The sequence below is a fragment of the Leopardus geoffroyi genome, chromosome B3, assembly GCF_018350155.1.
Source record: "Leopardus geoffroyi isolate Oge1 chromosome B3, O.geoffroyi_Oge1_pat1.0, whole genome shotgun sequence".
Taxonomy (NCBI): Eukaryota; Metazoa; Chordata; class Mammalia; order Carnivora; family Felidae; genus Leopardus; species Leopardus geoffroyi.
In genome coordinates, this window is record NC_059337.1 from 133,097,180 (window position 1) to 133,111,994 (window position 14,815).

Below are 14,815 nucleotides of genomic sequence, written 5' to 3' on the forward strand. Positions count from 1 at the left end.
GCAAAGAGAACTCTAGTAACTTCACATTGGTTTGGCACAATCAGGAAGCACAGTTCCACCTGCTGGGATTTCTCAGCCAACCCATCCTCATTACACGCTAGAACTAAGAAATAAAAGTGGCCATGTTGAAGGGAATCATGCTGCAATTACTATATATTTTTCTACTCCTTTCTTTTCTCTCTCTCTTTTTTTTTAAATTAACATTTATTTTTGAGAGACAGAGTGTGAGCAGGGGAGGGGCAGAGAGAGAGGGAGACACAGAATCCGAAGCGGGCTCCAGGCTCTGAGCTGTCAGCACAGAGCCCGACGAGGCGCGGGGCTCAAACCCACAGAGGGAGATCATGACCTGAGGTGAAGTCAGACGCTTAACCAACTGAGCCACCCAGGCGCTCCTAATTTCTAAACAAAAGAGTTAAATACAGTTCCACCCTTTTCCTTGTCTTTCTGCTACCGTCCTAAACACTGATTATCCTCCTAAGTCTAGAATCATAAGAACCTGTTCTACCACTCGAAGCTTGGAGAGTTTAGGCAAATTATTCAACCTCTCATCTATAAAAGTAAAGAGAATCAGAAAGCCACGTTAATTAGGAGTGTGGCTACATTAAGAACACAAAACCAGTAAAGATCTACTTAAAGTTTAATGCTTGGATTTGGAGACAGCTCTTTTGTCCTCTGAGACTTTTTTTTCCCTAACTCCTGGTTATATTCCAGATAGCTGAAATTTGCTGGCTAAGGGAGTCTCTCTGAGGCGCATATATATTCTTCTCAAGGTCTTGAACAGCTTCACCAAGGCCATGATGGAAGTCGTTGCACCGACAACCCAAGCCCAGACCCCAGCGCTCTGTTCCAGGCAGGGAGACTTCCAGCAAGCGCCCTGGGGCAGCCTGGTGGAGACTAACAGGAGGCACAGGACAGAGGCAAGGACAATAGGAGCCCCCCTGAGCCCGGTGCATGAGGAACATCTTCCCTCCGGGAAGCTGTACGCACAGACCAATGCCCCACCACGGGCTCTGTCTTTGTAAGAAGAAACCTTCAGATGCCCACTTAGGAAAATGAAATATAAAGGGTGACATCCAACGCTAGGGCAGTCCACGGTGAACAGCCAACAAGGGAAAACCGAGGGATTGTGGCCACTCTGGAATGTCTGTGTAGGAGGAGCTTAGAGGCAGCACTGCTTGGCCAGGAAGGGAAGGGCTGTGGAACTTCACGTGATGCTGCATCTGTGTAACACACACAGTGGCTTAAGTCTGTGTGAGATAGAGTACCGGTGGGGGCAGGGGGGCAGCTAGAGCCCGAGTCACCCCCCCTTCGTTCAGTCCCTGGAAAGGACGGTACTGAGAAAAAATAAACCAGTCCCACTTCAGGTGACTAGTCCATTTTTCTGAAGGATGTAAAGAATTCTCTCATAAATTCTACCCCCTCGCTTCCATTGAGCTAGGTTGCTAGAGTTCCATCCAGAATACTGAAGGTGCAAAGACACCGGGGTGGCTCGGTCAGTTGAGCGTCCGACTCCTGATTTTGGCTCAGGTCGTGATCTCATGGTTGGTGGCACAGAGCCCCACGTCAGGCTCTGTGCCGAGCATGGAGACTGCTTGGGATTCTCCCCTCCTCTCTCTGCCCCTCCCTCTGCCACACACATGCAAACTTTCTCTCACGAAAATAAGGAAACATTCAGAATATGAAGGTACACACTATAGACATCATAGAGCTAACAGAGCTGTTATAAATATTTCAGCTCCCTCCTTCAAGTACACAGTCGGGTGTGGCCATGTGACTAGTTTTGGCCAATACAATGTGTGTAGAAGTGACATGTGTCACTCCTGGACAGCTGGAAGGGCCAGCACGTGCTTCGCCATTTTCTCCTTTCCCTCGGCCACCGTAATGGGGAATGCTCCATCGGCCTCTATCTGATGAAAACAAGATGACACAGCACAGGGTCCCCAGCTAGCCTTCGTAGATGCACAGCGTGAACAAGAAATAAGCCTCCATTGTTTTATGCCCCTGAGTTGGGGGGCTGTCTGTTACCCCATAACCTAGCCTTCACTGTGACATATCTATATACCACTTAGCCACCAGAACATGGCCTTCTTCTAAACTGGTAAATGACTGTCAAAGTGTTTAATTGCATTAAGATAGATCGTACAGCCATAGAGTTCCCAGTACTTCTTAAGAACTCAGTTGTTTGTGGGGCGCCTGGGTGGCGCAGTCGGTTAAGCGTCCGACTTCAGCCAGGTCACGATCTCGCGGTCCGTGAGTTCGAGCCCCGCGTCGGGCTCTGGGCTGATGGCCCGGAGCCTGGAGCCTGTTTCCCATTCTGTGTCTCCCTCTCTCTCTGCCCCTCCCCCGTTCATGCTCTGTCTCTCTCTGTCCCAAAAATAAATAAAAACGTTGAGAAAAAAAAAAATTTTAAATAAAAAAAAAAAGAATAAAAAAAAAAAAGAACTCGGTTGTTTGTTAGGGACCTAGACACAATCTTTAATTACAAGAAATCACACTCCTATTTGAAAGGTAAATTATAGAACTGAGCTCTCAAACAACCCCCCCCAATTCCTTTCCTGAGTCCCAGCAAATAGGTTCTCGAGTGCAACATGAAAACCTGCTCCAGATATAACACTCTAAGCTAACTAACTGGAATTAAAATTGAAAATTAAAAAAACAAAACAACGACAACAAAACAAAACCTGCTCCAAATGCATCATCCATTACGGGAGGAAAAAGACAATCATTTTCATAAACTCCAATTTCTGACATGAAAAACTTCCTCCACGATACTCTTGGTCGACGCATGCATTCATCCCCTGAGACGTCAGGCTGGGCTGGCCAAATGGGAACTCCTTCGTTGACTTCATTTTCCCTGTGGAAGCCAGAGTTTTGAAATGCAGCTCCTTGAACATCACGATGGGTTGAGGCCCACCAAAGTCAGGTTCTCATGCCTCCAAAGGCATATTTCAATCCATCATTTTATTTAATATATAAAACATGGATAAGGACAAAATTTGGAGTTCTGTCCTACACCAAAAAATACACAAACTAAGTTTTTCTATCACAAGATGTATCAAAACATGTGTCTTGCACAGGCGCGGGAGCGTCTAGCAACGTCGGCTAAGCTGTGACCATAAAATCTTCCTGTTTCTTTTTTTTATTTTAATTTTTTAATGTTTCTTTATTTTTGAGAGAGACACATAGAGTGTGAGTAGAGGAGGGGCAGAGAGAGAGAGAGAGAGAGAGAGGGAGACACGGAATCTGAAGCCGGCTCCAGGCTCTGAGCTGTCAGCATAGAGCCCGACGCGGGGCTCGAACCCATGCACCGTGAGATCACGACCTGAGCCAAAGTGGGACGCTTAACCGAATGAGCCACCCGGGTGCCCCAAAATCTTCCTGTTTCTAAAGAACAGACCCCGTAGACACAGATTCTATTTATGCGAAGCCACCAATTCAGTCATTTTGGGTCAATATATTGTTTTAACATCAATACCTTTTCACTTATAAATCAGTACCACTATATCGTGATCTTATTTCTTAGGTTGTTAAAATAGCTAGCTGAGACTCATTGCTGGTGAATCAGGGAAATGCTTGGAAATAAATATGAGGGAAATGTACAGCCAAACAGTTGGTTGTCGGGACCAAAGGACCTGTCGGTCACCTGCATCTTCACCCCCAGCCTTACAATTTATACCTAAATTCTGATTTCCCAAGGTGCCCAGGGCCAGTCTCTAAGTACTTTGATGAGTGTGTCACAGAACCTCTTGGATGCAACAGTCAATTAAATTATTAATGAAAGAACTATACAAAAAATAAAAGCATCATGCTCTTTTATGTAGTAATAATTACTATTGTAAGCAATGCAAATTGAATAATAAGACTCATCAGGACAGTTCAGTGATAAGCTAACAATTTTGGGCAATCAGACCAAATATCTCTGCTCAAGCTGTTTAAGAAAATAAATAGCAGCTTGTTGGCGTTTTTGTTCAGTTAAGCACCTATATATCCAGGGGTGCTTACACGTCCCAGATAGAAGAGCTAAAAAAAAGTAGAGACTGAATGATATAGAAGTGGAACCAGTCACAGTGGCGGTCATTTAGATATTTCCACACCTTCAGAAGACGACGAAGCCTATAAAGTGTCCCAGAATCAAATGACATAATTTACTTATATACACACACACGTATATAGGCACGTATATTTACGTATACACATGCATTACATGAATACACCCGTGTAGACACAATAATAGATTCTTGTAACTATAATATTTCAGTTACAATCACGGGAGGGGTAGAGTTGAAAGCCATGATAAAGATAGGACCGTCACTACTTAGAAGCCTTCATCAAGCACATAACTACCTGCCACATAGCCCCACACCTGCAAAAGAGCAGGTCACTTCTTTACCTGAGTGGCCCCTGATGGAACACTCTAGAAATCATACAGTCCTTGAACAGTGCTTAGTGTTGCCCAGTTGTCTGCCAGTTCACCCAAGGCGGATTCAGGAGAGAAGGTGTCCATTCACCAGACCAAACAAATCACAGGTAAAGTCTATTAAACTCTAACCGGGGAGTAATTTGGACCTTCCGATAGCTACTACAACCAATCACCTGCTTCTTTTTGTTCACCAGGAGACTGTGTATATGTGAGGGAATGATATCCTCTGGTATTCAGGGAAACACAGTCAAGGAAAGCAGTGAGGTCCCCCCAGCTTCTGGCAGGAATAAAGTAATGCTCCGGAGTGGGTTTCCCCACTTGCTGTCAGATACGTTCAACTCACCAACGTACCTTCTCCTAGGATCTGGAGTGCCAGGTGTTAAAAGTCTACCTGCTAAGAGGCCATTGGCTTGGACCTGGGGATGCCGTTATGTCCTTTACAAAGTGCCTTCCCTCTTCGTGATGAGCTGTTATTTTATATTAACAAGGCCAGTTTGGATGCCATTCTCTTTCCAGGGGTATCAACTTCAAAAACAGCTCTTTGTCTCCTGACTCCATGGTGGATGCCCCCGCTCCGAGTTCCAAGTATTCCTTTGAGGCTAATTCTATCTTAGCAAACTCAAAAAGCTCTGCCTTGTGCTATGTTGCTACCACCATCGACGGAGGCCCGAGCTTTAAGCGAAGTTAAGAGTTTGGGCCCAAACGACTCAATCCCCTCTTAGCGCCCAAATATCGTTTGGGGAGTTGCATACACACACACCAGAGGGAGAGTAAAACAAATGCGGACACATAAATGTACCCACTGTCGGGAAACAGCTAGTACAATACAGCACGTTCCCTGGGGAGTAACAGCTCACCCTCTGCCTTGGCCGGGACGGGGTCTGCCAGATTTCCAGCAGGAGATACGTGTGTGACGTGCATTCTCAATCCAGAGGGCTATGGATAGATGCCTACTCATCTTTTCAAATGCTTTTTTTTTTTTTTCCTCCTCCTTCAATCATGAAGAAAGTCTTAACTGCCGGTATGTGTCTAACACTTGCTAATCTCCTTTCTAATAAGGAGGCTAAGCCACAGGCGGGGACCTCCAGTAAACAGTAGTGGGAGCCAGCGAGGAAGGTAGAGAGGGAGGTGAGAATAGCACCAAAAAGAAGCAAAAGAACTCAAGTCAGGGAGGTTCCCAGATCGTGATTTTGCACCACAATAAGATTTCAAAAATAGTTTTGGGGACGAGCGTAGGTTGCCAACTTTTTATTTTGCCAAGTAAGGAGACTGAACTCACTGTCTTGAGCTTATTTTTCTCTTTGCCTTGGACCCAGGGAAGAGTTCATCTTTGAATGCTTATTTATGCATATCTGTCTGCCCCCGGCACCCACCCCCACCACCGGACTCCGCGCCCAAGCATCCCCTCTGCCTGCCTTCCACGCGGGAGGCCCCTCCGTGTCCAGGAACCACTGAAATAGACCCGACTGGGTCCCAGATCTGAGAATTATTACTTATTTTCTCATTTTGCTTGAGAATGTTTCACATTTCCTTATCTTCCTTGAGAGAATTTCTGTGAAACACCTTTTCTAAGGTGATAGAACTACAGAGTCATCTCAAAAAAAAGTCAACACATTTTACACTGGATTCATTTCAACCCCTGATAAGAAAGTAGTATATATGCTTCTAATGGAAATGAATTCTAACAAAAGGGTGTGTTCACACTTTCAGCCCAGGGGCCTGACCTACAACGGCCGAGAACACATGTGCAAAGAATGTGAATGGCATTTACAGCCATTTACAGCAACAGAAGAGCAAATGACCAAAGACTTTCTCTCCATTTCTCTTGACATAAACCTACTCTATGGCCAGCCAAGATGACTATTCTAAAGGAAACCAACTTGTAGAGTCTGGACCAGAACCAAGGCTTTCAGCAACAGCTAAAGATCGAGGCCAGCTTAATTTCTGAATTCTTAGAAGACAAAGACCATCTAGACTAACGTGGCCTGCACGGTGCCCATGTTTAAAAAAAAAAAAAAAAAAAAAATCTCCCTTATCCCTTGAGACCAGAACTTTCTATCTGGCCTCTCCATCCCTCGAAAACAGTTTGCAAAGGGCCTTTGACATCAAGAGCTGTTCGCTGAATGGACAAATGAACGAACGCCCCTATTTACCTTGTTATCTTTCAGAACACAGAAACAACTGACTTAGAAATCTTTTCGGTTAATTCTCATTTAAATAAAAGATAGATTTGGGGCGCCTGGGTGGCGCAGTCGGTTAAGCGGCCGACTTCAGCCAGGTCACGATCTCGCGGTCCGGGAGTTCGAGCCCCGCGTCGGGCTCTGGGCTGATGGCTCAGAGCCTGGAGCCTGTTTCCGATTCTGTGTCTCCCTCTCTCTCTGCCCCTCCCCCGTTCATGCTCTGTCTCTCTCTGTACCAAAAATAAATAAAAACGTTGAAAAAAAAAATTCTTTAAAAAAAGATAGATTTTAATCTTGTTTCCAATTATCAGTCAGGACCATCCCTTCTCAAGGAATAACCGTTGCAATCATTTTAAGAGCTACCATAAAATGAGTGTTTACCTGCCAAGCACCGTGCCCAGTATTTTATAAGAATTACTTTATTCCATCCCCATGTCATCTCTACCAGGTAAATATCACTCTTCCCATTTTACAGATGGGGAAATGGAGGCTCAGACCCCTTAACGTTATTTTCTAGGAATCTACAGCTCAAAAGTCACACCCGAAGTCATTCAGCTAGGAAGAGGCAAGCTGGACTCTGGAAGTGTGGCCCTAACATCCACTGCGTCCCCCTGGGAATCTTGGGCCACGTCACTAAAACCAACCCTGCCATGAGCCACGGCTCTTATGGCACATGCACTTTAACTCGTGCTGCTAAAAACCCGGGCCATGCCCTCCTTTCCTTGTAGCCAGTGATCTTTTCACTCTGTCTGAAAGTCCTGTTCAAGCTTTCCACCCCCTCTCTCAGAAGCTCTAACTCTCAGCCCCCAGGCCTTGGCCACACCACAGCCAACGCCCTGATTGCAAAGCCATTCCGTCCAGCCAGACTAACCCATTTCTTTCAAGAGAGTTGGTGCAATTCAAAAATGGCGTATGAGGGACCAAAACTCTGAAATTTGTTTTAAATAAATCAAGTTCTCCAGAATTCACAAACCTGTTCCATCTGCTTTAGCTTGTGATGACAAGGGGCCCACAGGTTCCTGTGGAAGCTGCTTCCCTCCTCCCCACCTCGTGATGTCTCGCTTTGTGACCTTGCTTCGTGACCTTGCTTTGTGACTTCTGTGGCTCTAAGTTTCCCTATATAGGGAATACAAACTCTTACAACCTACCTCACGAAAACGATTGCAATAACCAAGGGAGATAGCAAAAACGCTTTAGGGGAAAAAAAATAAATGCCTTCTGAAACTAAGGTGCTAATATCATACCTTTTCCAAATCATACAGGTTATGGCAAATTAGAGCGGGCACTTACAAGGCCAAAGCATAGCTCCAGAAACTCTCTGTTACATATATGGGTATTTCCATTTAATTAAAGGTTTCCAGGAAACACCTAGAGCCATTATCAAAGGTGCTAACTGGGCAGCCAATAGGAAAAATCCTTGTAGGTCTATGAATCAGTCCTTGGGAGGGTTTTTCGTTTGGTTTATTAACATTTGTGACTCAAGCATAACTTCCCTTAGTATTAAAGTAACTGGGAGCAGAGATGAATTGCCCAATTTTTAATTACATCTGGCCTCTTTGTATCCCACGCCGTAAGCACCCTGTCTATGAGGGCACCGTGAGAACAAGTCATCTGTCGTTGGCTGTTCTGAAAGGACTCTGGTGTCTGCAGGGCTTATGGCCACTAAAATAAAGGCTTCTAGCCTTCTAAGAACCTAACACACACACTCTTTGTGTGACTTTAAAAACTGGCTGAGATAATGGGATCATCACGGAAAACATGCTGAACTGTGTTTGTCGACTGTTTTCACACCGTGTAACCTGTCCAGCCGTCTCTGCTTCCCAAGGCATCAGACTCCATTTTGAACAAGCATTTCTTTTTTCCTTTCTGGAGTCTCTCATTTTCTCCATTGTATTAATTCAGAGGAAAAAAAGACCTCATAAGTGTCATTTCATATTCCAAGCAATTTGCTATAGGCAACTACACCATTACTTCGTACAAATAAATTTACATAAATCATTATTAGAATGTTTTATCTTAGCAACATTATTTGGTTCCCAGAGCACAAATTAAATGCATGCTTAAAGCAGAATATTTTAAAGTTATTCCTATATTGTTTATGAGACAGGATTAGAAATTTCCATCTAATCTTTCTTTCATAATGGAATTCCTTTAGTTTTCTTTGTACATTTAGAAACCACACGTATCATTTTCTGGGGGCGGGGGGAGGGGGTGGTCTTGAAGCAAGCAATGCCAAGAGATGATTCTGCCACACTGGGTTCCTTTTCCAGAGACTCTTCCCTTTGATTCCATGGGTTCGGTTTTGAACACTGATTGGAAAGGCCAGAAACCAGGGAAATTAATAGCATCTCGTGAACAAATGGGTTTTTGTTTGATATTATTCTGCAAGCAGACTAGTCTTTGGTTGTGGTTTGGATTTTTTTTTTTTTTTTTTTTTTTTTTTTTTTTAATATACACATTTGTAAATAAACTGCCTGAAAACAGAGCTCAGTTCCTCCTGGCTATTTGTGTTGGGAAGGAGCCTGTTTGAATCAACTGCACTGCACATGGCAAGTCTTCACAGGCTAGAGTTCTACCCGCCCCCTAGATCTGAAAATAAAACCTCTCTCCCTGTGTCAAATGTAGCGCCCCGGGTTAACACAAGCCAGGCTTGTGGATGTCCAGGGTAATGGATGGAAAAGGACGACGGGTCCTGCTACTTTCTGGCTCTGGAGAGTCACATAGCGATTCTGTGCCTCACCTTCTCATCGAGGGCTGGTCTTAGCTCTCCTCCAGTGTGTGGTCTGGGAGCAGGTCCCAAGCCAGTGTCAAGGAAGGGGGGCCCACACGGTCAACGAGGGCACTCCTAGAGAAGGATGAGCAAGGCGGCCCAGTGGAGTGTTTAAGAGCAGTTCAGACCTGGATTCCATCCAAACCTTTCTGCCTCCGCTACCTTAGCGAGAATGAGATTACATGTACCGGCCTCCAAAGTTTGTTACGAGGATGAAATGCGGCAGCACAGGCAAAAAGCTTAGAACAGCGTGACTCCGAAAAGGCACCTACACAGTAGCTGACGTTAATCTTGAAGGATGACCAGTGGGGTCAAGCTGGGGTGGTCATATAATTGGTTGTCTATACTAGGATATTTCTGGGTGTGAAAGGGAAGACTGCATGATAATTGCATTAGGTAACTGGCAAAGGCTTGCACAGCCCCAGGCCTACTGGGGCAGACACGATTACCTTGACTCCACACCATCACCACTCAGTACCTGATAAAGAAATCAGGTAACAATTACCTCTTACATATTTGACAACTCATCCTACCATTCAAGGCTCTTTCGCACATCGTATCTGAGCCTCCCCTAAACTATGTGAAAAAATGTTGAGCTGGGTGAATTGCCTTTTAATGATGAGCAAAGAAAGAAAAGCGTAGAAAAAGTATGGGATTTCCCACGATGACCCAGTGTGGCAAGGGCAAGGGTACCCCAAGTAGATCTCATGCTCCTCTGTATTTACTTCCCAGCCTCCCGTCAACAAGGGAGGGTCATGTTACTAATTCTGGCCAATGGACTGTGGATGTGAAACTGGTCTGGGTCACTTCTGGTCTAAGGCACTTAAGAAAGGGTGTGTGTTTTCAATTCTTTTTTTCACATGCCGCAGCAACCAGGAAGCCACGTGTTGAAATGCAGGTGTCACGGGAGGGAGAAGGCTCAGATCCTCATAACTGGATGGAGGGTGGCCACACTGGCACAAACCAGTGAGTGAGAAATAAACTTCTGTTGCGCTAACCCTGAGATTTGGGGAATACTGTTTACCCTCCCGAGGGTAAAAAGCCAGTAGCCTTGGCTCAGCTACTTAATAGGAGTAAGAACCCACTTCTCCAACTCTGATAGCTGGAGTAGTTTCCACTCAACAATACCAGAGAATCCCCACCAGATTGGGAAAATATTGCCAAGATTAAATGGCATGGCTTACTCATGCTCAGTCTTCAATGCTTACTTGACTTAAAACAAAATATTTATTTGGTTTAAAATACGATCGTTCACGCCAAGTAAAAAGGGGAAAAGTTCCAAAATGCAGGGTGTGTTTTTATTTGGTGCTGATTTGTTCCAACATTCAGTTTACCCCCAAGAAGCCTGGATGCCTCATTTCAAAGACAGCCCTAATAGGTAAGTAAGTTTCTGACGTGAAGTAGCCTCAAGGTCACGTCTAGATTTACTTGTAGGTTAAAGGGATGAATGGAAAAATCCCCATCCAGAATATGGTCAATTTGCCTCTCTTATGCAAATCCTACTCACCCCCTCAAACTTCTTTTCTTCATGGTGCAAAATATTCTGCACCTCAAAATTTTCAAACACTTGTGTCACACAAGAGTCTAGGCGATTTGCTAGGATGACGATTTTTTTCCACAAAGGGCCAGTCAACATTTACGATTTCTGACAGACCTATTCAACTCTTGCCATTACGCAAAAGCTGCCATAGATAATCCAAAAATGAATGTGACTGCGTCCCAGTACAATTTTATTTAGGGACACTGAAATCAGAATTCCATTTAATTTTCATGCGGCACAAAATATTATTCTTCTTTGAATTTTTTCCAACCATTTAAAAATGCAGAAACCGGGGTGCCTGGGTGGTTCAGTCGGTGAAGCGTCCAATTTCAGCTCAGGTTATGATCTCACGGTCTGTGAGTTCGAGCCCCGCGTCGGGCTCTGTGCTGACAGCTCGGAGCCCAGAGCCTGCTTCGGATTCTGGGTCTCCCTCTCTCTCTCTCTCTGCCCCTCCCCCACTAGCACTCGGGCTCTCTCTCTCAAAAATAAATAAACATTAAAAAATAATTATTGAGAAAAAACCTCTAGAAACCAGTCTCCACCTGTGCACCACACATGAACAAGCAGCAAACCGCACCTGGCCCAGGAGCCCGACGGGCCCCTTGATTGAGCCTTGGATTAGGCTTAGAAGACAAAGGCCCACAATCACTGTAGTGAGAGGGGAGCACAGACTGTTATCCTAGCTCTTCGGCTTCCCGGTGGCAGGGGACCCAGGGCTCTATGTTCGGGAAGGCCTGAGCTCCTGGGTCGGCAAGCCCCTCGGCTCCGGGAGCACTGGATCACACTGAGGCGGGGGGACCGTGGCCAGGACAGGCCCGACAGGATGGGCAGGAGTCTAGGCAGGCAACGTCAGTAGCACCTTTAAGACCCAGAGAAAGCCACCATTGCTTTATCCAAAAGCGGCCCGGGGAAAGAGCTAGGTGTGGGCAGCATTTGCCGAGCTATCCCAGAGCAAATCAGGACACTTGGCTCCCTGACTGGGGCCCCAGCTTCAGCCTTGAGACTTTCACTGAATTCCGGCTTTCAGAAATCTCAACACTGACCTGCAAACTCGTGTTCTTGGCTTAGGCTTCCTACCCTTCAAAACCAGCAGGTACTGACCTCACGCGGCCTCTGGCTTATCCCCAGGCCTTGTCAAGCCACAGCTGCCATGCAGAGCTTGGAGGGGAGGGAAACAGGTGGGGAAGAGAAGAGTAAAGCATCAGGTAGACGAGAAGAGGCCACGTGCGGGCAGGCCCAAAGAAGCAAAAAAGGCCAGCAAGGTAGCAGCCAAGCCGGGGGGTGAGGCAACAATGACCACTGTCCCTGAAGGCGGCTGCCAGCCAAGCCCCCTCCACAACAGGGCAAGTGGAGTTTCCCCAGGGACACCTTATGGGACCCAGGCTCAGAGGGGGAAGCTGGCTCTGGCTGGGACACTGGATCAGTGTCCTCTGAACCCTGTCTGGCCCACGCAGCCAGGGCTCTCGCTGCCCAGGCTCACAGGGGGCTCATTCCCACCCTCCTATGCAGGTGCCATGTTGTTCCTCCTCCCTCAGCCTGGCCAGATGAGCCACAGCCAAAAAAAAAAAAAAAAAAAAAAAAAAGCCCCCCGGAGGCCCTCCCTCTTCCATGAATTCTTCCCTAATTATTTCAATCCCAATCCTCAAAGTCTCTCAATTCCCTCAACCAAAGAGGGAACCATTAATTAGTACGCAGCACTGGCCCTAAACTGAGCACCACCATCTGCCATTTTCTTACGAGTGAGTCACGGATCTTTGGCTAAGCCGTGACTCTGGGAGGCGAGCTCCGTGCCTTCAATTTTTTCTTGTTTTCTTTTTTATTCCCATCTGCCCCAAGAACACGTAACGGGTACTCCACAATACTCACTACATTCAGTCAAAAGATACACTGGAAAGATTAATATAATTCAAGTACAACATGGCATTATGGGAAAGAGACTGATTTACAGGAACTATGGCAGAAGCGAGTTTCTGTATGAAGACGCCCAGCAGTGTTCCTGTTGCTCTGGGTATCTGTGACACTCCAAAATTTTAAATAAAGATGTGATTGAATGTTTTCATTATCGTAATGCCTAAATTGGATTGACCACATTGTCAGTCTGATCAGCTGCATAAATTAATCATTGAGAAGATTGGGAGGAAGAGGGGGAGGGTCCCAATTGATGAAGCAACAATCAATTTGGCATTTGCATTTAAACATAGCTTTGGTATTTCATTTATTCAGTGCAATCTCCCTGAAGGGGGCGGGGGGAGGGATGGAGGCAGAGCCTGGTTACCTGAGTCGGAATGGGTCCAAGACACCGAGGTCAGCATTGCTCCAGTCACAGGAAGGACAGAGAGGCCTCCATAATCACGAGAACGCTGGTCTTCTAGGAGATGATGCTTCTAGTACTGGTAGAGAGGAGCAGAAGAAAGGCGGGATCAGACGGAGGAGGAGAGAGGACCCGCTCAAAACAACGGCTGTCATCTGGCCTGACTCTAAAAGCTGCAACCCTTGGGGCAGGGGGGGGAGGGAATCAATTGCAACAGTTACCTCTTATTTCTTGGCAAGTTATTGAACCACTGGGCCTTTCACAACAGAGTATTCTTACAACTGCCTCATGGGGCACAGAGGGACCCAGCAATTTGAAAATGCGTGCCACAGATATCATGAGATTATCTTACTTTACTACAACGGCCATGTGACATTCGCGAGATCATTTTACTTCACTCTAGCTGTCTACATACTATAAACACTTGTCTATATACTATAAACACTCTATACACTATAAAGGAGAAACATCAGAGCACCACTCCCGGCCAGCGTTCCAGCACGTGGACCAGCCTTGATCCACTGGGCGGACCAAATACACAGGCTGCAAAGCCAATGACGCTCTTTTCTGCTGCTTTAAAATAAAATTCCTCTGGCTCTACTCCTGGAGGAAAAGATCCCATCAAGCTCAAACTCACTAAATGGGCTGCAAACTACTGGCCCACATTTAACCAATAATCTTGCAAAAATAGGAAAGTTGGTACATGAGATAGATTGCATAATAATCTGTGATGGAAGATATTTTTTTTTAGCCTACGCCTCAAAGAAGACAAATGGATAGACTCTCTCACGGAAAGAACGAGCTTATCCTGTGCACTTCAGTGTAGAGAACGTGAGGAAATAAATTCATCAGATCAGTGATTCTCAAACTATGGTCCCTGGAACATCAGCAGTGGCATCATCACCTGAGAGTCTGTTCGAAATACAAATTCTTGGCCCGCACCCAAGATCTACTGAATCTGAATATTCGGAGGTGTGGACCCAGCAATCCGTTTTAACTAGCCCTCCAAGTAATCCTGACAAAACTTGGATTATTCATTTATCCACCTATTCAAAGACACCCGTTCTGTTGTTGTCAAGTCAAATCACCCTACTATACTGCACATTAAGCTTCAATTAAAGGCAAAGCATTGAACCAAGGATTGGGGAGGGCGGAAGAGTCAGAGAGAGACCGAACGTGATGAAGTCCCTGCCTTTCAGAAACGTGTCGTCCACCCGGGAGGCGAGCCGAGCAGCAGGCAACCCGAATACAGGCAGTGTTATTTCCTCTAATACACAGCTGCAGGGTTTCTGAGGACACATCCGTTTCAGGTTGGGGTGGAGAGAGCAGGGAAGGGAAAGCGTCGAGACAATCACAATAATCACAGGCCCTGAGATCCGGACAAGATTTTGACAGGCGGGGGGACAGGCCAAAGCTGTAGCAAAGGCCCAGAGGCAAGAGAGTGTGCGGGGCCATCCAGGTTCTTGGAGCCACCAGCTCGGGCTGAGAAACCTGAAGGCGGTCTGGGTGAGACAAGGTTGCTTCCAAGCACAGACAGGTAAGTGCTAGGGGCTTGTGACTTCTCTTTCTTGTGTGAAGACCACCAAGTGGCACC

General features: G+C 46.0%; 1 protein-coding gene across 5 annotated transcripts in view; it reads right to left on the minus strand.

Annotated features, from left to right (window-relative positions):
• Nucleotides 1-14,815, minus strand: part of FOXN3 (forkhead box N3) — a 402,841-nt gene that overhangs the window by 275,701 nt on the left and 112,325 nt on the right. For all 5 annotated transcript variants that reach the window (XM_045451831.1, XM_045451833.1, XM_045451836.1 and 2 more), the window contains exon 2: nucleotides 13,186-13,300. The gene's annotated coding sequence lies outside the window, so the exon portion shown is untranslated. The remainder of the gene's footprint in view (nucleotides 1-13,185; nucleotides 13,301-14,815) is intronic.